The sequence below is a fragment of the Mytilus edulis genome, chromosome 9, assembly GCF_963676685.1.
Source record: "Mytilus edulis chromosome 9, xbMytEdul2.2, whole genome shotgun sequence".
NCBI classification, from domain to species: Eukaryota; Metazoa; Mollusca; class Bivalvia; order Mytilida; family Mytilidae; genus Mytilus; species Mytilus edulis.
The window spans coordinates 60235401-60258848 of record NC_092352.1 but is presented as its reverse complement, the minus strand read 5'-3'; the positions used below and the strand labels follow the sequence as shown (position 1 = coordinate 60258848).

General features: G+C 31.2%; 1 protein-coding gene and 2 long non-coding RNA genes across 4 annotated transcripts in view; 1 reads left to right on the top strand and 2 right to left on the bottom strand.

The window, feature by feature from the left end:
• Positions 1 to 22756, bottom strand: part of LOC139488700 (N-alpha-acetyltransferase 60-like) — a 33071-nt gene extending 10315 nt beyond the window's left edge. Inside the window, exon 1 of one of the 2 annotated variants that reach the window (XM_071274518.1) lies at positions 22653 to 22756. The gene's annotated coding sequence lies outside the window, so the exon portion shown is untranslated. Of the gene's footprint in view, positions 1 to 745; positions 864 to 22652 lie in introns of those variants that run through there. The other variant, XM_071274517.1, reaches the window with a different exon arrangement.
• On the bottom strand, positions 2494 to 5126 carry LOC139490379 (uncharacterized). Its single transcript, XR_011656305.1, has 4 exons — positions 5098 to 5126; positions 4264 to 4319; positions 3350 to 3535; positions 2494 to 2606 (listed from the first exon to the last, which is right to left on the bottom strand). It is a non-coding gene; the product is annotated as an uncharacterized lncRNA (long non-coding RNA).
• On the top strand, positions 17610 to 19476 carry LOC139490378 (uncharacterized). The gene is made up of 3 exons (XR_011656304.1): positions 17610 to 17685; positions 18284 to 18469; positions 19342 to 19476. It is a non-coding gene; the product is annotated as an uncharacterized lncRNA (long non-coding RNA).
• Positions 22757 to 23448: the final 692 nt, after the last annotated feature.

The window sequence follows — 23448 nt, the reverse complement described above, 5'->3', positions numbered from 1 at the left end:
ATGAGCAAGGATTTGTATAGTTAGATACAAATCCTTGCTATGAGTGTTCAGTTTATACAAATTTTGATGCATCTTAGGATTCACCAGTTTTGAAAATGATGAGTCCAGACAGATTTTTATGAGTCCTGGACTCATGGACTCCCCTTAGTGAGAACCCTGATAAATCAGGATGTACAACAGAGTGAAGGTGCCGTCGATTTATTGACATTTTGCGTCTAGGTGGTTCTAGTTTTTTTTATTGTTGACACTAAGACCCTGTTGAATGTTTACGGGTTATGCTGATAAGAATGTCAAAACATCGAGTAACAACATACTATTAGATTATTAACGATGGGTGCTACATGTCATGCATGTGAAGAAGGTTCTGCTTACCCTTTTGGAGCACTTGAGATTACTCAAAGCTTTTTGTGGAGTTTGAAATTTGTGTTGCTTAGTTTTAATATTTGACTGTCTGTTAGTGTTTTTAAGCCATGGTGTTCATTTTCGATCTACGAGTTTAAATGTGTATCTTTTGTCCCTCTTTTTGATCATCATCTTCTTCATCTTCACCGACCTTGACTCAGAGGTGGAAACCACAGGCACTTGTTTCTAACCTTCCAATGGATAGAAACAGCACTAGAAACAAGGCTGTGGTGGAAATATATCAATTTTATTGGATTTCTCTTGGCTTTTATCCAGGTGCGTGATTAATATCTATGAAAGTTTAAAGTTTATAAATCATTCAAAAAAAATCATGATCAATTACCCTGTGGTCTTCCATTTTAATTTAAAGGAATTTTTATGAGTTGATGATAAACATTTCAAGACAAGGGCGTCGAAGATGAAAGTAAACATTCCAAAACAGGAAGTAAAATTTTGGATTTATTAAATTGTGTCTAGCACTTCCGTAATCCCCGTTTAAAAAATATATACTTTCCGTACTTTTCTGTATCTTCATAAAGAAGTAATGTGAAAAATAATTATATCGGAAAAAACGTTTGCTATTAAAGGTATACATTTTAACAAAAAAATAAAATGAGCAAGATCGAAAATGTAATGACATATTTTAACCCAAACAAGTCTGAATCTTCTCAGCGGTTTATTATTTAAGGTCATTTCGGCCCACACAATCTTTGAACAACTCTAACTGTTACGTGTTTTATTAAGAGAAAGAAATCTATATATGACAATTTGAAATTTAACATGTAAAATCTAGACACAGTTAAAAGAATATTAATACATTATTTTATTGAAAGCTTCAGATTTTTTCAATTCAGTTAACTGGACGTTAAGCAACAAACAATCAATCAATACTGAGAACAGGACAACATTTATTAGGTATCCTGAAAACTTTGCTCTATATATATGATAGATTTCGTATTCCCCTGAAACTTTTTTTAAATGATGTCATACGGTCTGTCAGAGTGCGAAGATATCAGGTATATTCTAATATGATGATAATATGTGACCACTTGATATGATTGATAGTATGCCTTTGATCCTTTTATGGGTGTAATGTGTGCCGCTTATAAATTATATTCTATGTCTTGATAGTTTGAGTAGTTGTCCGTATTTGATTGTCATATATTCTATTGAAATCCAAGTTGTGATAAATCATGATAAACGATTCTCAGCAAACCGGCCAATCAGACAATTAAGAACTTTTTTACAAGTGAGCTACCGTCGGATTTTTTATGGTGGTGGTCACGGTGGTGGTAAACAAGACAGGATTTCAATTTATGTAATGAAAGTCAAAACTATAAATAAAAAAAATGCAGGAACGAATATAATGAAAAATAAACAGGCAGGACAGAGCCTGATTACAACTTAAAAAACCAGGACAATTTTTTTTCATCCTAGCCCCGCATAAAATTCAAACGATAGTTCTCTTAAAACCAGTGACGCATGCTAGTATAATGCAAATCGTTAATAAGATGTAACATGTGTAAGTAGTATTTTCAAAAGCAGTGTAGATTCACACCAAGGTCCTTTTCTCGGCAAGAGCAATTGCAGGCTCTCACGTTTCAATTTCACATGATCATTGTTTTTCATCATATTTTAAACAATTATAGAAATTGTTACTGACAGTTCAAAGATGTAGATCAGGTACTATCTGCATTAGTAAACCATTTTATCATTTTGGTTTTATGTAAAATATGGCATTTAGGAAACGAATTTGTTAATTGTTAATTTCTGTTATGTTGACAATGAACATTGTTTTAAACCTTTTTTTTTACAATTATCACTTGTCATGACAGAAAACCATGCACTCCACTACTAAACACTTTCTCGTATTTAGTCAATAGAACAAGTAGCTGTGAAAGAGAGGTGATTGACACCAAAGGAGCATTCAAACTCAAAAGTTGAAAACAAAATTACAACACCAGACAAACAACAGTACACAAAAGACAACATAAAAAACTAAAAACCAAGCAACACGAACTTCACCAAAACTTGGAGGTGATCTCAGTTCTTCGTAAAAAAAAAGATGCGAAATATATCAAAAAGATGTTACTGAATATAATTATTTTAATCATTCAAAAGAAGGTGTCGAATATAACGAGATTTAAGTATAGTACGTTAACAGTAAACTGTGAATTTGATGGCTACTTTTTATCCTCTTCAACCTAAAAAATAAAGAAGACAAAAATGCAAATATATACGCATGATATCAAATTGAAGCTCCCAAACGTTAATATAAATAGAAATATCCGAACTTTTGTTCAATAGCAAACTTTAATATGTTATTTATTCAAGAAACATGTGGTTTATTTTCTTAATTATCTAATCATAAGAGATCAAGTCTCAAATTTTATGATTGAACGGCGACAAAGAGATGTATTGTATTATTAGATACTAAGGAACACCATATACCATTTATACAACACGCTGTTACGCATGTTACAGTTCCGGAAATGTTGTGCACCTCGCAAACAAAACAACAACAAAAAACGGACGAATACCGGTATGTTGGCATTACTGTATGCAAGAAAATCTTAAAAAAATTGTGAAAGAATACTATTTGTGGGATGAAAATAATGAAAATGAATGTCTGTTAATGAATGTTCCTTGTTGTTTGGTTGCTGCCTCGGAGCATATCACACATTTGGTTGCATGGTCCCCCCTGTAAAGTTTTCAGTATGTCTGCGGGATATACAAATGTCAAAGTTATCAAATAAGGGTCGGATACCATGCAGTCGAACCACACAATAAAGTCATTTATGTTTATTAATTGATAAAGGAAAATGCTTGTTTTAACTTTTGTCTTGAAAATTGCATAAGAAGATAATCATGATAGACAAGATACTAAATCAAAAGCGTGTAAATAAACAAACCACGCTTCTAAATATCTAAATAATGTTTAACTTACATCCTTTACATTTACAATGTTTGCCTTTGCAATCACCACGTGCACAACCAGATCGTCTGCAACAGTCATTACAATTCTTGTCCGCTTGCACTACCGTGTTGTAATTTTTGGACATGCAACCTTTTACAACTAGTTTGCATTGATCATCGGTCATGAAAACTGACTGTCCATTTACGGATACCATTCCTAAAATATACAATGTGCGTAGGGATTAATTAACTTAGAAATATTATACTCCCCAGTATGTTCTATTTGACCGGGTGCAATTTGGTGGTGTTACATCTAACAAAGTCTTCTCGAATTATTTTTTTCAGTAAAGAATTCTACTCGAACTGGTCCTGGGGTTAGTCTTAAACTTGCAAAATTTGTCAGTTGTGAAGGCTTGCATTGATACTTTCAAATAAAGAACAACATAAAAAGTGTTATTCCTTTGCTTTTTTTCGATTTTTGTTGCTGTGCATGTACTGATTTTTGTTGTACCCTTGGTCAAAGAAAACAAAATCATGCAGAGTATCTAATTAAGCAGTCTGAACTTTCATTTAGAACTATAAACCCAAATATAAAACCGAAATCAAGCCAAACACAATAATAGGTATTTACCTGGAGTGCTAATTTTAAAATGTTTGGTCAAACATAAACATTGACACTGGCATCTTTTATAAAATATATATAAACAATTGAACGCACCATAGACAAATATATGTATTTCAAACATATTGGCACACAATCATCCATCTAGTACAATGGAACTAGCAAAGATATAATGACAAGAATCAGCAAAGAACTGCTTTCTGACGACTTCGACCTATGTAGAATGCAACATCACTCGCTAGGACCACAAAAATCAAACTTTACAACGGCAATGTAAAATTAGATTTACTCTTTGAAGCCAAGTATAAAATAAGTAAACTTACCAACAAGACACACGAACAATAGGATTATAGCAAGTCCACTCTTCATTTTTCTTATTCTATAATATATAATGTTTTGTAGTTATAGTCCATATTATGCAGGTGGTTTTTATATCATTAGTTTGGGTTTTTTTTCCTCTCTTTTCAGGCTATAATCAATTAAATTAATAAATCAATATAAATAATCGATAAAATCTGTACATAGGGTATATGAATATGAAATTAGCTGTGTGAAAAAGAAACCATTCTAATCTAAATTTGAAAAAAAATGTCTTTATTTTGCAATTGAATACCTAAAAAATCATCTACATTTCTTGCCTTCCAAAAAAAGAAATTCATGGTAGATCCCAATACAATAAATCACCGTCACTGCATAGACCTGAAGTATTTTTGTTTATTTTATAACAAAACAAAACGAAAACGTGGAAGCATTTAAATAAATTTGATAAAAAAAAACACCTTAATAAAAACACATTTTGATTATATAGTCAAGTTAAAAATTGGTTCAAAAAATTATGACTTCATAAGAGGCGTCACAGAAAAAAATCAAAGTAGTCTCTGAGCATGTTTAAAACGTCATATACTTAGTAAATACCTATGTTGTATTATCATATACTTAGTACATACATGTACTTATTTTATACTATCATATACTTAGTACATACATGTACCTATGGTGTACTATCATATACTTAGTACATATCTATGTTATACTATTTTATACCTAGTACATACCTCTGTTATACTATCCTATAGTTAGTACATATCTATGTTATACTATCCTATAGTTAGCACATACATTTACCTATGTTATACTATTTTATATTTAGTACTTACCTCTGTTAGTCTCCTATAAACTGTTTAATATACCTGTTCGTTATTCCTCTGTCTTTATATACATGTTCTATAGTTCCATTGTCAACATGTTACATTTAATATGAGCACAGATGTCTGTATTCCTTGGGCATTGCATACGATAATTAGTCAGTTTGATAGTCCATTATGTATGAAACTGTCCCTTTGTTAATAAAAACAAAATTTTGTCCATTGCAGACTAACAGGGCAGTAATACAAGGTCATTATCAATAAACAGAACTGCTATGATAAATAGCGCTATCATGAAAAAAATCATAATGCCATTATGAACAAAAACAGTGCCTTTATGAAGAAAAAACAGTGCCAATATGAAAATAACCGGCGTCGTTATGAAAATAAGGGCTATTATGATTTTTCTGTTGTTATCACTTCAAATACATTTCGGGGGAAAGAGACATGAAGAAATTGAGAATTCTCAAAAATCATGATCTTATTTGACCTGGTTGTCAAAATTATAATTGCATTGCATTACTCATTTCATGATGTGTATCAATTTATTTAATTTTAATTCTTAAAAATCCAGAAAGAAATCTTGTATTTTGTAAACCAAACATTGCTGTAAATAGGACAACAATTAAGCTATACAGTATTTACATTTACACGTTATTCCATAACAGCACTGTTAAAGTTCTTTTTTATAATGCATTTGTTATAATTATATATATATATACAATTTTTCCATAAAAATAATGATTTGGCTTTGTTAGATATTACACATTGACAGTTAGGTTAGTAAGAGTAGTAAGACATGGGTATTTTTAAATTGACATTTATTTGTCCTCGGTCAGTTATAATGACTGCAGGTGCATTAATGTCCGTCAGCAGACCATGGACATATAAAAAGATAATTATGATAATTACTTCTTAGCAGTAAGACAAGATTATTTGTCCATCATTCAAATATTAGAAATAACCTGTGTTTTAAAATTAAAATAAGTCATATTCCTCTTAGCCGTATCTCTTTAAATAAAGGCAACAGTAGTATACCGCTATTCAAAACTCGTAAATCGATTGGAAAAAACACCATCGGGGTAACAAACTAAAACTGAGGGAAACGCATCAAAACATAAGAGGAGAACAACGACAGAACATTAAAATGTAACACACAGAGAAACGGACTAAGCATTAGACAAAATCCGATGAGAATAACAATTAAATATAACATCAAAACCAAATACATGAATTTGGGATAGTAAAGTACCGTAACACGTCTTATAGTAATGTGAATTCACACTCAAATATAAGAGAAACAAACGACACAACGGAAACACAACGTTAAAATGTAACACACACAGAAACGAACTATATTATAACAATGGCAATATTCCTGACTTGGTACAGGTCATTTTTTAAAAGAAAAAAATGATGGGTTGAACCTGGTTTTGTGGCATGCCAAACCTCCCGCTCTAATGGCAATGTTAAATATAACATTAAAATGACAACATAACATTACAGGACTAAAATAAAAATATATAAGAGAACATATTAGACAAAGAAACACACGAATAATAGCTAACAAAAGGCACCAGGTTTAAAATTCAATACGCCAGAAGCGCGCCTCGTCCACACAAGACCTACCAGTTAAGCCCAGATACAAAAGTCCAAAAGTCAAAACAAGCACAACGTTGTACAGCACTGAGGATCAAAAGTTCAAAAAGGTTGTGCAAAATACGGCTAGGGTTTTCTGCTTGGGATAAGAACATCCTTATTATTTAGAACAATTTATGCATTTGCAAACAGTAAATTTTATAAAATGACTATGTAAAAGATATACATGATAAAACTGAAGAATAAACTAATTACCCGGATACATTACATAAACCCACACAAAAAAATAGACACACCCGACATAGTTAAGGCCTCAATGCAAAAAGTTAAAAAAAAAAAAAAAGTATGTGACATACGAAGTGGTAAAAAAACACAAAAAATGGTGTCACATTTGAAATTCTAAAACAGCACACAAAAAATGACGTCACATTTGAATGACTAAAACTATTTCTCAAATATAAGATAGAATTGGGATTGATTTAAGCTTATAATTGAACTAAATACTGATATTACATTTAATAACAATGAAAATTGCAATACTTATTAATAGCAAACTGAGGTAGCAATTAACTATATTATATAGCTGTGTCTAGTTTGTTTTGAATCTAACTGCAAACGTAAAACATCGTACAATTCGTAAAAGATTATATGTCCATCATTCAAATATTAGAAATAATCTGGGGTTTTAAATTCAAATTAGTCATATTCCTCCTAGCCGTATCTCTTTAAATTTGTCAAGCCTAATTTTCACAATTTACCAGCCAGACAGAAAGAAAAGCACACTTCATTCTGAAATTTACTCAAAGGATTCACAATTTTTTCACAAAGGAAATATAGATGGACAGCTGCAAAAACTCTGCAGTTTTCTTTATTTTCATGACATGAGCCACACATGATGGAGTAGCTAAGACGTTCTAACATTTAAAAGAGTTGCGTTTTTTATGTATATTTTTTATCCTATGCACTTAAAAAAATGGGCAATTTGATATAGTTTTTGAAAGCTTTATTATTTTGGGACCAAATATTCAGATAATGCTTATTCTATTATGAAGAAGCAAATGATGAATCTATGCACAAATTTGAAACATTGGGAAATTTTGTTTAATATAAATGCAATTCAAACGTTTGCTGATTAAGTAATCTTAAAACTTGTATTTTACTTGGCACCGTTTCCTAATTCTTCCTATCACAGTCATAATGTTATAAGTTCAGCGTCCGTGAGATGGTTAGTATGATAACACTGACACGTATTTTTCAGTTTGCCTACATGGATAGTATGGTGCATATTGCTAGTGAAAATTCAGATCTCAATGTAAAGTTACTTACTCTATCCAGGAAATACGAAAAACAAAATAAAAAATTGTTTAGGTTGCTAGGCGAAAATGTGCTTAACACAGAACTACATCGCCGGTTATATTAAGCATTAAGAGGGAACTGCATGCTTTAATTATTATATATGTTCCGGACCTTATGAGTATTTGGACCATACGCGTATGGTCATGACCATATGCGTATACTCATATGACATGAGCATATGAGTATAATACACGTGGTGTTTTGTCTGATGCTTGGTCTGTTTCTGTGTGTGTTACGTTTCGGTGTTATGTCGTTGTTCTCCTCTTATATTTAATGCGTTTCCCTCGGTTTTAGTTTGTTACCCCGATTTTGTTTTTTGTCCATGGATTTATGAGTTTTGAACAGCGGTATACTACTGTTGCCTTTATTTGGCTATTAACGGGTCGGACCATATGAGTATTTGGACCATATAATGATATATATATGTATTTTTTTTAAATTATATTTTAAAAGTTTCAATAATAAAAAAAAAAAAACTCTATCTAAAAAAACCAATGATGTTTTAATACATGACAATGTATTATTTTTATAATATTCAAATACTACGTAAAAAATAAATATTAATGCCATAGTTAGTTTTCATCGCTAATTACATTCTTGCATGTAGGCTTGGGGTGACATTTACTTCTAGCGGTATCATAGCTTTTTTGCATTTGCAAGTCTTTGTTGTGCACGATCCATTCATTTAATACACATTTTGTATGCGAGTGAAAAGCTAGTCTTTTTGTAGCCGCGTACAGTGATACCGAGGTCTAGGAACGTCACGTACGCTGTTCCTACAACCCCTATGATTTAAAACAGAATCTTCGAAATATCAAACACTAACCCCTATAAAACTAATTCATTATTTGTTTTCCTTTATGTTCTAATAGCTCTTGGTCATATGCTTAGTAATATCTAGTATATTTGAGGATTAATACAACAAAGCTATGTGAAAAAATGGATGTCCAACGTTACATTTTTAAACAACTGTTTTATCTCTTATGTATAGTGATTCAATTTTTTATTCTCTCATCTTCCCGAAACTTGGCAGAAGCAACGAAGTGTGTCCGTTCTCAGTTAAATTAAAACCGTTCTTTTGTCGAATTTCGTTTGACGCGGTGGCAGCATATTAAGCCGGAATAAGAAAAATGTCCAATGACGTTTTTCGTTGACTTAACGGCTGAAAGGTAGTTTTATAAGTAGACATAGCTAAAAATGTCTAAAAAATGTGAGATAATTATAACATATACCAAATGAACAAACACTTGCCTCATTGTTCGTGAGTTCAAAAATTATAGATTCTATAAAACCATCTCTACAGTCGTTTTTCAAGCGGTAACCATTTTGTTCAAGTTGATATTTCATTTGTCCAAGCAATTAATGCGAGTTTTTACCTGATATTTCAATAAGTAATTTATAATTTACCAAAACAACAGTTAGATACATGAAAAGTACATAAAGTCTAGATTCTCTTTTTATTAACTGCATGTTTTGGTCTTACAGGAATAAAATGCTACGAAACATTACAAAACGGTAGCCATTTTGCCCGAACGTCGAAAAACGTCGAAATATCCAAACAACGCTTTTTTTGTCGACGTTACATGTGCAAAATTTGTTCCATTGTATATTCCTGATACTTAAAACGAACCGAGTGGTGAAATTGAAAAAAAAATGCTGGTTGTCGAAACAAAACCACGGTGCATGTTGTGCATGAAACGGAGGTAACTGAAAGACTTATCGGAAACAGCGACAAAAACAGTTTCATTGAATTAATGCAACCCGTATTATACAGACGATTCAGGAGAAGATTAGTACATTTTAAAAGCAAGCAACTTCAAATGACTGGGAAAATAATTTTCAAGATCGGGTTATTATAATAAAAGTAATTTTATCTAGTGGTTGTATTTCAACAAGTTATGTGTCAAGCAAATTTTTAATACAATTCAATTCAAATTAATCAAGGGTAAATATGTTTTTATTTACTTGAAGAGTGTCGAATACATTTGTATTAGGGTTGAATCAAGAGATGAAAAATTTACAATGACAGATGATATGCACCATGCAGTTTTAGCAGCCTGCAAGTAAAGTTTTGTTATAATTCATTTATTGGAAACCGTATACTTCTGTCCCATTTTCCCTTGCTTCAAGTTCATTCCTAACGACAATACACATTTTAAGGTGAATTATATGGAAAGCCAACGGGGTCAAAATTCTTAATTCGTAACTTGTCCATTTGTAACTTGTAAATGTGTAATTTCTAAATTGTTAATTCGTAAATTGTTAATTTGTAACTTGTTACTGTGAAATTTATAATGCTTAATTATTAAAATTGTCAATTTGTTACTTGCACATTTGTTGTTTCAACATTCTTAACCGGTAAATTGTCAGTTTAATTTGTTACTTGTAACTGTGCAATTTCATAATGCTTCATTCGTAAATTGTCGATTTGTAACTTGTATGTTTGTAACAAAATTCAACATTATTCATTTGTTAATTGTCAATTTGTAACTTGTAGATTTCAAAATTCTTTATTGGTAAATTGTCTTTTTGTATATTGATGTTTTGTAACTTGTAACATGTGACTTGTCGATTCATGAATTGTCGATGTGTGAAATGTCGAAGTGTTAAATGTCATCGTTGTATTATGCTAACGATCATTATGACGACAGATGGCACTCGGGTTCTTCTTCGGTGTATAATCCTCCTGTAAGTCGGAGTACCTCCATGTGGAATATATACCTAAGTAATTTTAATCCATTAATTAAAGCAAAACAAAAATTGCATGTTTACAGGATCCCAGTTTTATTTGTATTACTGAAGTGGACTTTCGTTCGGAAACTATATAAAAAAACCATCCCGACTAGTTCAGTCCCTCAAAATAATTGATCTCTCCTAATTACGAGGGTAATGAAATAGTCGTTGGTCAGTGGAATATCACGACTGGATTATTCAGGTATATACAATAAGGAGATGTGGTAATAAACCGTATGATTGCCAATGAGACAACTATCCACCAACGATAAGTACAATTAAAGTCAATGTAAGCAACTATAGGCAACCTACTGCCTTCAACAATGACAAAATCGTATTTTCCTTGACAAGAAGCTTAATTTTTTGCCGCTACCAGATTTCCTACAATAAATATGTACAACCAAAATGACCAAAATATTCACGAGTCCCTCGATCTCAAAAGCTGCTTAATGCCCGTACTCCCGATATGAACCCCACCTGGTGCCACACCTCCGTATAGCCCGGCAACCTTACTAAATCTAACATGTTGTCAATTGTTAATTAACTGAAATGATTCACGATGTTAATCAATTTACTATATTTTTTTTAATTTGCATGTCAAATATAAAATAAAAAATCATTTGCAATGAATTCGTAACATCCTAATATCCTATTGACCATGTTGACAAACCAGGTTGTATTCCGCCTGGCTCTTCTGTCGAGCAGTCAGCCAGGATCCCAGGCTATCATTTTACTCTTAAAATGACCAAATACATACTCCTATTGCCAAACCCCAAATAATGTGCAAATATTTTCGTGGAAAAATAAAATTAAAGAACCTTAGTGAGCGCGCTCACATGCCCCACGTCCTCACCGATTGTCACTGGAGATATTTAGGTACCTGTATTTTATAGTACATGATTTGTACTTGAAATTTAAGTACTAAAGATTTTTGGTTACACAGTTACATTTTCAGAATTTTGAAAGTTTGTCTTTTTCAAATCACATAAAATTATGATGTTCCAACATGGAATACTGTGATCATTATTGGTATTATTTTTGTACCGATATTTTAGGTACAAATCAAGTACTAGAAAATAAAAGTACATAAATATTACAATAATTTTAAAGTAAAGAAATAGTACTAAATATTAAAAGTAAATTTCCATTACTACAGATTTTAAGTACAGAAATAGAACCTATGCAAAAGTAGCTGTGTATGAATGAAGTAATACACCAACAAAGACAACAACTGAACAACAAAGGGCAGGTGCAAACAAATGCAGCGGGTTTATACGGGTTCAAAAGCCCTAATATATCAATAATTACCGAGACTTAAAGTTACCAGAAAAAAAACAAGATTTTAATTTCCATCAAAACGGCTCACAAAGAGCATAGTACAATATATGACATAAATAAGACAATAACAATAATAGTATAGTCTAGTATACATATAGTTTGAACATTATGAACTACACACATACATAAATACAATGTATATATTCCTTCCTTCTCAAGTGAACCCTAACAATAAGTTCCTAAATATTAAAATGGCAATGTTCTTAATGTGATTAGAATCGTATGTGTTGATTTGGAGCAAAATATGTAATTCTGTCAGAAAAATATATGACGTACCAATTTTAATAGCTAAGAAAATATCCTTTTGCAAAATGATGAGAGCATTTTAACATTTGCTAAACCTAATAATTTCTAAAACTACTTCTCGTCTAGAATATGCATGAAATGTTTGCCACTGGACGTTAAGCAACCAACAATCGCTCAAATGTTGCTTTAAAAATGAATTAAACAATACAAGCCACAAGTGTATTCAAGACAGCAAGTATGTTGTCTGTTTTTATAGTAAACATTTACTGAATTCGTTTTTGTTCTCTGAGAATATATTCCTAAGACGAGTTTAAATATGTCAAATATCATAGGGTATCATGTGGTAGTTGAAATTATCCAGTGCAATCATTTTGTGTCCAACGGACGGTGTCTTTAAAACATATCAAATTTTGTATCCACTGTCTGCTGTTCCGTAGTCTGTTAGATCGCGGTTTTTTTTTTAAACTTTAGCCTCCCACTTCGGAAATACCAATTCATAGAGGGGAGAAGGGCGGTTACTCGGGGCAAACTTTTTTTTTGTCAATTCATAAAAATATCGTTATAAGTAACAACTTTCTGTATTCTAAGATCTGCTGTGACATCACAATATTGAATTCACCAAGGTATACTTTAGCTTTTAGCTATAGATGTCTTATTAAAAATAATAATCACGGAATCTCAAAGTATTTTCTATGTTAAACATATATAAAGTCCGAGATATTTTCTTATGCAAATAAGTTTAAAATTTTCATTTTTTTTAAAGATAATAGAGTAATCAGATATGTAATTTGACCCATGTCTTGCGGTTCATTGATTTTCGATAAAATCAAAGACAAACCGGCAAGTTTAACATTGCTAAATACTTTATTTATTTTTTATTCTGTTTATTTTATTATTTTGAGTTTATGCATTAAATTTCTAACATAACATGAATATTTTTTTAACATGTAATAGTACTCCTTCTTGTCAAGAGTGTCATATTATAAGTCCTTATTACACTTAGGAGTCCTAATCAGTGTTAAGACACTAACTTCATAAAATATTATATGAAATGATATATAGATTTTTGTACATAAGAAAAACCCAAATAATTACACAAAAAAAAAAAAAAACCATAGAGCATAAATCTTTAAAGATTTCTTGTTTATGAATGTTGAAAATTTGTTTCTTACTGTTGAACAGTCACGAATTAATTTATTGATTAAAACTTTTACTTCTTTTTCCCTGTTATGTCAACGTTTATTGGGGCCAGTTGTTATAGAAATTTAACTTCTGACACCTATTAGCAATATAACAGGTAAACATGTGATAATCTAGCCACCTGTAATATGGATTTACCTGTAAAAATCAAACCTTTTAGAGAAAAAAAATACAAATATACATGTATATGATAATAAAAGATATTTTACTGTGTAAACGATAGAGAAAACAAAACTTTATTTATGTGTGGAACTTTTAAATTTAACAAGAAGCTTCAATATTCGTGGATTGAAAATTGGGAACTATGTTCCTCTTGTGTTCATTCTGTTGCACGAATAGTCCGATGCACTTTACCATCATAGTCAAAACAAGTGTCTCAATTTATGAAGTCCGAAAATCATTTTTTAAAACACCTGTTGAACATGTTTGAGAAAGAGTAACTTTTGCTTTAAGGAATTAACTTCAAGGAATTAACATCCAAAGAAAAAAGTTGACCGCCAATCAAAATCGATTTTACAATTGGCTAGCATTTCCGGTTTTATCTAAAATTATCGAATTTACGACTTGTGTTTTAATTCACTTGGTCGAGGTTAACTATCATTTTCGAAACAATTCACCTTATCGACTGTCAATGCATTATCAAAGAAGTAACTATCATTGTCTGCGCGCGAGTCACATTAATCAGACCATCTATGATGGTCGACCGTAAAGTATACTTTACGCCGTACATCTATAATGGTCGACCGATAATCCATCATTATCCCCGACAAATTGTAATATCTATTAATGTGCTTCCCGCGTTCCATACATGTTACAAGTTACAAAACATCAATATACAAAAAGACGATTTACCAATAAAGAATTTTGAAATCTACAAGTTACAAATTGACAATTAACAAATGAAGAATGTTGAATTTTGATACAAAGATACAAGTTACAAATCGACAATTTACAAATGAAGCATTATGAAATTGCACAGTTACAAGTAACAAACTGACAATTTACCGATTAAGAATGTTGAAACTACAAAGGTGCAAGTTACAAATTGACAATTTACGAATTAAGCATTATGAATTTCACAGTAACAAGTTACAAATTAACAATTTACGAATTAACAATTTAGAAATTACAGAGTTACAAGTTACGAATTGACAAGTTACAAATTAAGAATTCTGATCCCGTTGGCTTTCCATAGAACTAAGGGTAAAAATTATTTAATCGATATCCACAACTTGCGGTAAATAAATTCATGGTAAATAGACATCACAAAATTAATAGAAACAGATTTATAATCTACATAAAAAAAGCAAATGAAACTTACAAATTGAATAAATGTACGTCAAAAGTTTCAGAAAACTCTCTTTGACGACGTCGTGTTGTCGGATCATCGTGCGCAATGTTAGGGCCATTCCGATATGTCTACGGTGTTTTTAAGAAGCTCTAGATTTCAAATATCGTAACATGACTGCAATACACCATATTCACAAGACAACTTAAATAAACTAGTATGTTACTTTCCAGTGACTTCTTGTGTAACAGTTCATTATGAAATTTTTATAAATTATTTTTTTAAGTCGACATATTGCCATTCACTCTTATTACCAAATCGGTAATGACCATCGGTAATGACCATCGGTAATGACCATCGGTATAAAATGTGTTTATCATAGTTTTGACAAGTAAGTAAAATTAACTATTTGAAACTTCTATATTTTTATTTAGCTAATCTTTTTTTTATAATATAATTATGAAAATAACCTATATGGTAGCGTCTTTTAAAAAAAACGGTCATACCATATGAAGAGTTTAGAAGTATTAAAAATAAACTGTAAAATTTTTAATTACCCCGACAATATGAGTATATACGCATATGGTCATGACCATACACGTATGGTCCAACTACTCATATGGTCCGGAAGATATATATTTTTAATTTGAATCGTCCATATATGACATATTTAAATTATGTATGGAAAGATGCCTTTAGCATAAACGCTATTCCCATGTTATTGTCCAAACACCCAATAATAATTAGTATGCTGTCATTCAGGTGACCGTTGGCTACCTTTAATATTCAATAATTAAAATTAGGAAGAGGTGACAGCATGAAAATAATATAACTGTATTAGCAATTACCGATTTAAACAAAAAGGCATGTATAATCACTTCAATGTTATTTGCTTGGGGTCTGAAAAACTTGTAAACCAAGGTTATTTTCATAATTAACATGTATGCAATTATTCACTGATGCTATTATTCTTGTATATGTAAATTCTATAAGCTGTATTGCTTCTGAATAAAAGACTATTATTATTATAATCCCAGTGTTCTTTTCTTTGAATTTGGAAACTTTCTTTGTTTTGGCACGTAAAATAGTGCATTTAGTTATGTTCCGTTAATTGACAGTTAAAACAATATGTTTGTTGACTTTTTACTTGGCTGTTGGAACAGTAATTTGTATTGATGTTTTTCTTGACATTTGGAACAGAATATTAATTGATTTTGTTTACTTTTCGTAAATGGATCACTGCATTTATTCATGTTATCAATTAATCTTTTTCGGAAATCATTTCAATTTGTTTACCCATTTGTGCAGTATTTATGCACATGATGCAGTTGGCCTTCGGGGGAATCCCTGTGTTTCCTTTGTAAAAATAGTTTGTGCAGGAAAAAAGCCACACAATAATTCAAGAACAGTTGAAAAATAAATAACGACATAGACTCGTTGTTTCTTAAATGTGCACACACTTGCCAAATCCAGTTGATGTGAAACATGGAAAATATAAACAGTTACAAAAAAACAAATTTCGTCATGGTTTATTGGCGATGTAACTCTGAATTCTGAAATGTCGACATTTGTATACTGTGGGAAGATATACATAACTTTTGTGTTCTAAAAGAAAACACAAGCAGTTTCTTTTCAATCATTATGAATAACTTCTTTATATAACTAATTAACATAATTGATTTGAGAAAGAAAAAAAACACACGTTTTTTTTTGCTATTTATTTACTTTAATACATCTTTCCCCAATATGTCACAGTTAACGTCCATTAAAGTACAATTGTACGTTTTAACGTCATAACATCCCATGGTACTGTATCGTATATTGATATGCCATTACTGAAAAAAAAAATTCTCTCTGACCCAAAACAAAATTTAGAAATGAATGGTCGGTGCCTTTTTGGTATGGTCTTTTTCTGGTGCATTTCTTCCTGTCTTGATGGTGAATTTTGAAGGAAAAAAACCATCACGGAAAACGATTAAAAACAGACAGGACTTTGGGGAAAATTAATTTGAATTGCATAGGTCATTTACTTGTTGATGGATGCACAACATAGTTTTGTCGTGTATCTGTCCAGCAGTCGTGTGTAATGCCCAAGGATTACAGGCATCTGTGGTCATGTTTTAAAAATGTATCATATTGATAATGGGACTAGAACATGTATATAAAGACAGAGGAATGACAAAAGAAGAATACCAAACGGTGTATATGAGACTAACAGAGGTAAGTACTAAGTATATGATAGTACACCATAAGTATGTACTAAGTACATGATAGTGTAAAATAAGTATGTACTAAGTATATGATAGTTTAAAATGATAGAACTGTCGAAATTTTTCTTAAACGTAATACTAAACTTGAACAAGGGTATTTAAAAGCTGTTTTATTAAATTTTGTTTTAATCAAAGTTATATTAATGCATTGGATTCCATGTTTTCGTTTTGTGTTTTTATATAAATGAAACAATATTACAGGCCAAGATGGCTAATTTATTCTGTGGGTAACTAGTTTAAGAAAGAAGATCTTTTTTTCGGGAGAGGGTAAGATATAGACGATTTATTGAGGGAATGAAAAGATTTGTATTTATCATTTTATTTTTACCTAGTAGATTAGGACATTGTTACTTTTTTCTTATAACTTGGTTCAGGTACCCTGCGTCATGTTCATGATAACTACATTGCCTTATTTAGTTATTTTATACCAAACTAAAAACATACAGAAAAAAATCGAATAAAAATCAAATGCATAATATTAACTATACCTACCAAATTTAGTTATGTTTTACAGAATAAGAAAAATGAAGAGTGGACTTGCTATAATCCTATTGTTCGTGTGTCTTGTTGGTAAGTGTATTTGCCATATATATTCAGTTCTGAAAATATCCAAATATAGATTATATATCCAAAAAAAAAGAAGATGTTACATATGATTGCCAATGAGTCAACTCTCCACAAGAGACCAAATTAACAACTATAGGTCACCGTATGGTCTTCAACAATGAGGAAAGCCCATACCGCATAGTCACCTATAAAAGGCCCCCGACTTAACAATGTATAACAATTCAAACAAGAAAACTAACGGCCTAATTTTATGTACAAAAATGAACGAAAGGCAAATATTTAACACATAAACAAACGAAAACCACTGAATTAAAGGATCCTGACATGGGACAGGCACATACCTACAAAATGTGGAGGGTTAAACATGTTAGCGGGATCCCAACCCTCCCCTTAACCAGCTGAGACAGCAGTGTAACAGTACAACATCAGTTCCCTCTGGTGTCTTTCGAACCTCTTTTTTAAAGACTTAGCAACACAAACCCCACCAAAAACTCGGTTTACTTCCCCTTTAATCCATGATTGCCTTTTCAGGAAATAAGATAAAAATAGAGGGGATACTTTCTAGAAAACAAATCTAATGTATTATACTTATATACTTTAGGAATGGTATCCGTAAATGCACAGTCAGTTTTTATGACCAGAAATCAATGTAAACGAGTTGTTAAAGGCTGCAAGTCGAGGCATTACAACAAGGTTGTGAGAGCAGACAGGAATTGTAATGACTGTTGCAGACGATCGGGTTGTGCACGTGGTGATTGTAAACGCAAACATTGTGAATGTAAAAGATGTAAGCTAAACATTATTTAGATTTTTTTCTGCGAATGTATTTTTTTTAATTTTTATCTAATACTTTTAATTTGATATGCTGTCTATCGTGATTTCTAGACACAAATATAACATACAATATAAAAATAATGAGATGTGGTATGATTGCATTTAGACAACTATGCTCTCTCACTGTCGATTAATCAGAAACTAAAAGCTAAACAAAAAACCGTCAAAGTTCAGTTTTCTTTTTCATTGTTAAGTAAAGTAATGCACACATGTTGTAGACAGCTATTACTCTGTAAATTGTAACTAACACGCAATACTATGTAGAATTATAAAAAGTTTGTCAATGAAATCCCCTGGTTTTATTGGTAATTAACCATACAGGGCAGAACCTTAGTGCCATTGTTGTAACATTAAGGGGATTTGTTAACAACTATTATAGTGAAATAAAGTATCTGAAGTTGAAAAACAAAAACAAAAAAGCATTTAGACAACTATCTACCAAAAATCAGAAGACAATATATATATATAAGCAATCATAAATCGCTGTACATCTTTCAACTACTATGTATTGATAAATTACAACTGACAGTTTTTTCAACAATATCTTAGAACATCCCTGTCCTTTTGGTATCTTTCGTCCCTCTTTTATATTGCTATTTTTCAATAGCTTACACTGATATCCTTGTCTTTCATGTATACAAAACTGTCAACATTTACATCTGGCATTTGTTATGCTTGCAAGAAAAATGAAAGCATATCACAGTTATAATAAAATTTGACCGAGAGACTTGTTACCCTGAATAGTTTTAACACAGTTACAGAGTTTACACTATAAAAATCACAATTAATATCATGTGTCTTTATTTTCAATTTGTCTTTTTTCAGGTTAGAGAGAATACAGAATCGTCACATGTAACTGATTTACAATTTTCTGTTCCTGTATTACCTAAATATATACTGAATTATTATTATATATGACACATTCTTTGCCAAGATTCAATAAAAAAATTAACGCATTTCAATTCCCATCACTTGTTTATCATGTGTTTTGACAAACTCCCCGGCAGTTCCAGTTCCGATCCGCATACGGGTCCGAATACTACTCTACACTAATGGAGTAAAGAAAAATAGTTTCTGAACGGAAACGATCACTGTCCGGAGTTTGGTGTTTTGATTATATAAATCTGGGTGTCTTGTTCTTGTGTTTCGAAACGAGCAAGTCCATTGTGTTGATTTGATATACCTACCAGGATAAAAAAAAATATGTACACAAGACGCGCGTATCGTTTTAAAAAAAGACTCATCAGTGATTGTGATTGTAAAAAAGTTCAAAACAATGTGCATTGTCAAAGTAAAATAGATATAGGAAGATGTGGTATGAGTGCCAATGAGACAACTCTCCATCCAAATAACAATTTATAAAAGTAAACCATTATAGTTCATATATGCAATCAAAAATGTGCATTGTCAAAATATTAGAAGTTCATGTATGCAATCCTTTCAGATAGACCCAACAATGATTCAATAATTAACTTATATGTATGTACCTGATCTACATTTTCGAAATTTAAAGTACCATTAAAATGTACTAAATTTGTATAAAATTCGATAAAAAAAATCGAGGGGAAACCATCGTACAATTGAAACATTCAAGTCTGAATTCACACTGCTCATGAAAATTTCACAGCATGCCAAATTCAAACTGACAAAATAAATCATAAATGAATACGCCATTCCAACTGTTAAGATAAAAATAATGAAAAAATACGCAGTTTGAATTGAGAAGACATTGAAAATTCACATATGCACTGTTCCTAGTACCAAAATGTAGAGAGAAAAAAATAAACATGATATTGTGTTCCGTCAACATAAAGAACATCGGTACACACAATGTTCTAAATAAATGCTCATAGACTGTAGTACACTGTTAAAGAGAAAATCTCATTGCTTACCTAGTTCTATTTTGCAAAACCTTTCGAAATTTTTGGGGCGAAATGGTTTATATGTGTTCCGTCAACATAAAGAACATCGGTACATACAATGTTCCAAATAAATGCTCATAGACTGTAGTACACTGTTAAAGAGAAAATCTCATTGCTTACCTAGTTCTATTTTGCAAAACAATCGAAATTTTTGGGGCAAAATGGTCTATATGTGTTCCGTCAACATAAAGAACATCGGTACATACAATGTTCCAAATAAATGCTCATAGACTGTAGTACACTGTTAAAGAGAAAATCTCATTGCTTACCTAGTTCTATTTTGCAAAACCTTTCGAAATTTTGGGGGCAAAATGGTCTATACTTCTAACTGCATTTTGCATTTAAAAAAGTTTTGATTCTAGCGTGAAGAAAAAGCACGTCTTGGGTGCAAAATATAAATGAGTGTCTAAACAAAGAATATATTACTTTCGATTTTTCTGGCAATTGGGAATGTGATCGTCAATGCTAATTAAATATGTACTTCATTGAACCTTTTCTCATTCAATAAAATTGAATATAGGCTTAAGAAGTCACGATGAATTTCTCATTTTCCACAAGTCATAGACCTGCAAAATAAATAATACCAATTGTTATATTCGTGGCATTAACACGGTGGGTAAGGTTGTCCTGCAAGAGAACGTTCTGTGCTGGTGATTTGGTCCTGACGGGTGCTGGGGATCATTGAAAAAATGTAAACAAAGACGAAAATGATGATTTTTGACAATTTCTCTAATATAAAATGAAAGGAAACCGTTGAGATTTTTCAATTTTGTTTCTTATGGGTTCTTAGGAAAACCATTAGAAATTTACCCTCTAAACTGTTTCAGTAAGCGTAACACAAAAGTGCTCATTTTCAGAAAATCTAGAACTGAAAAAATAAAACAAAAATGCTCATGGAGTACGCTTTCTATACCCAAATCAAAAAGACAGAATTATTTTGTGAAAAACAAGTGCAATTTGTTAAAATTTTGCATTTTCTCTGTTTTTTATGTCCTGATACTGTGATGGTTGGTCTTGTTGTTGTGCTGGTGGATCCTGATACGGTGCTGGTGATTTTGGGTAAAAAGTTTGTCATATTTGAAACAAATGTTACAAAATCAATAAAATTTGGCTGATAATTGTATTCAATCGGATCTGTGACTCCTATTTTTACTTTTGGGCATCCATTTGGCTGTTTTATAAGCTTTTTTTTTAAATAATCGTAACTTGTATTCTATAAGTTGTATTGCTTACGAATAAAAGATTATTATTACAAATGAACAACATCTTCCGTCCAATATCAGATGAAAATATATCTAATTTGAATAGTTTTATTTAAGATTTTAAATGCCATTGAATTGACTATTCTTTACATGATATGTTAACTTAAACAGTTTTAAAAGTCATGATATTTTAACTTAAACAGTTTTAAAAGGTGCTTAAAGTAAAGCAACATTTATAAGTACATGTATCAATATAAAGTTAAGCTCTTTCAACTTGTAGTTTTTTTCCAGCTAACATGTTAAACTCTGACATATTCTGTATGTGCCTGTCCCAAATCAGGAGCATGTTATTTAGTGGTTGTTGTTGTATGTTGTTGTACATCATGTTAATGTTTATTTTTCATTCATTATTTTGTTTATCATGTTTATAAATCAGGATGTACAACAGAGTGAAGGTGCCTTCGATTTATTGACATTTTGCGTCTAGGTGGTTCCAGTTTTTTTATTGTGACACTAAGAACCTGTTGAATGTTTACTGGTCAGGCTGGTAAGAATGTTAAAACACCGAGTAACAACATACATGTTGATTATTAACGATGGGTGCCACATGTGAAGAAGGTTCTGCTTACCCTTTTAGAGCACTTGAGATTACTCAAAGTTTATTGTGAAATTTGTGTTGCTTAGTTTTTTAGTTTTCTATGTTGTGTCTTCAGTACTAAATATTTGACTGTCTGTTAGTGTTTTTTAACCATGGTGTTTATTTTCGATCTATGAGTTTAAATGTGTATCTTTTGTCCTTCTTTTTTATCATCATCTCCACCGACCTTGAGATGGAAATCACAGGCACTTGTTTCTAACCTTCCAATGGATAAAAACAGCACTAGAAACAAGTGCCTGTGGTGGAAATATATCAATTTTATTGGATTTCTCTTGGTTTTTATGCAGGTGCGTGATTAATATCTATGAAAGTTTAAAGTTTATAAATCATTCAAACAAAATCATGATCAATTACCCTGTGGTCTTCCATTTTAATTTAAAGGATTTTTTATTAGTTGAGGATAAACATTTCAATACAAGGGCGTCGAAGATGAAAGTAAACATTCCAAAACAGGAAGTAAAATTTTTGATTTATCAAATTGTGTCTAGCACTTCCGTAATCCCCGTTTAACAAATATATACTTTCCGTACTTTTCTGTATCTTCATAAAGAATATAAAGAAGTAATGTGAAAAATAAATATATTGAAAAAACGTTTTCTATTAACGGTACACATTTAAAAAAAAAATAAAATGAGCAAGATCGAACATGTAATGACATATTTTAACCCAAACAAGTCTGAATCTTCTCAGCTATTTATCATTTAAGGTCATTTCGGCCCACACAATATTTGAACAACTCTGTTAAGACTTTTATTAAGAGAAAGAAATCTATATATGACAATTTGAAATTTAACAAGTAAATTCTTGACACAGTTATAAAAGAATATTAATTCATTATTTTATTGAAAGCTTCAGATTTTTTCGATTAGTTAATGATCATGAACATGCATGACATATTTGTCACTGGACGTTACGCAACAATCAATCAATTAATTAAACAAAGGGACAACATTATGCATCCTGAAAACTTTGCTCTATATATATGATAGATTTCGTATTCGAAACTTTTTTTAAATGATGTCATACGGTCTCTCAGAGTGTAAAGATATCAGGTATATTCCGTAGTATGATGATAATATGTGACAACTTGATATGATTGATAGTATGCCTTTAATCATTTATTGGTGTAATTTGTGCCACTTATAAATTA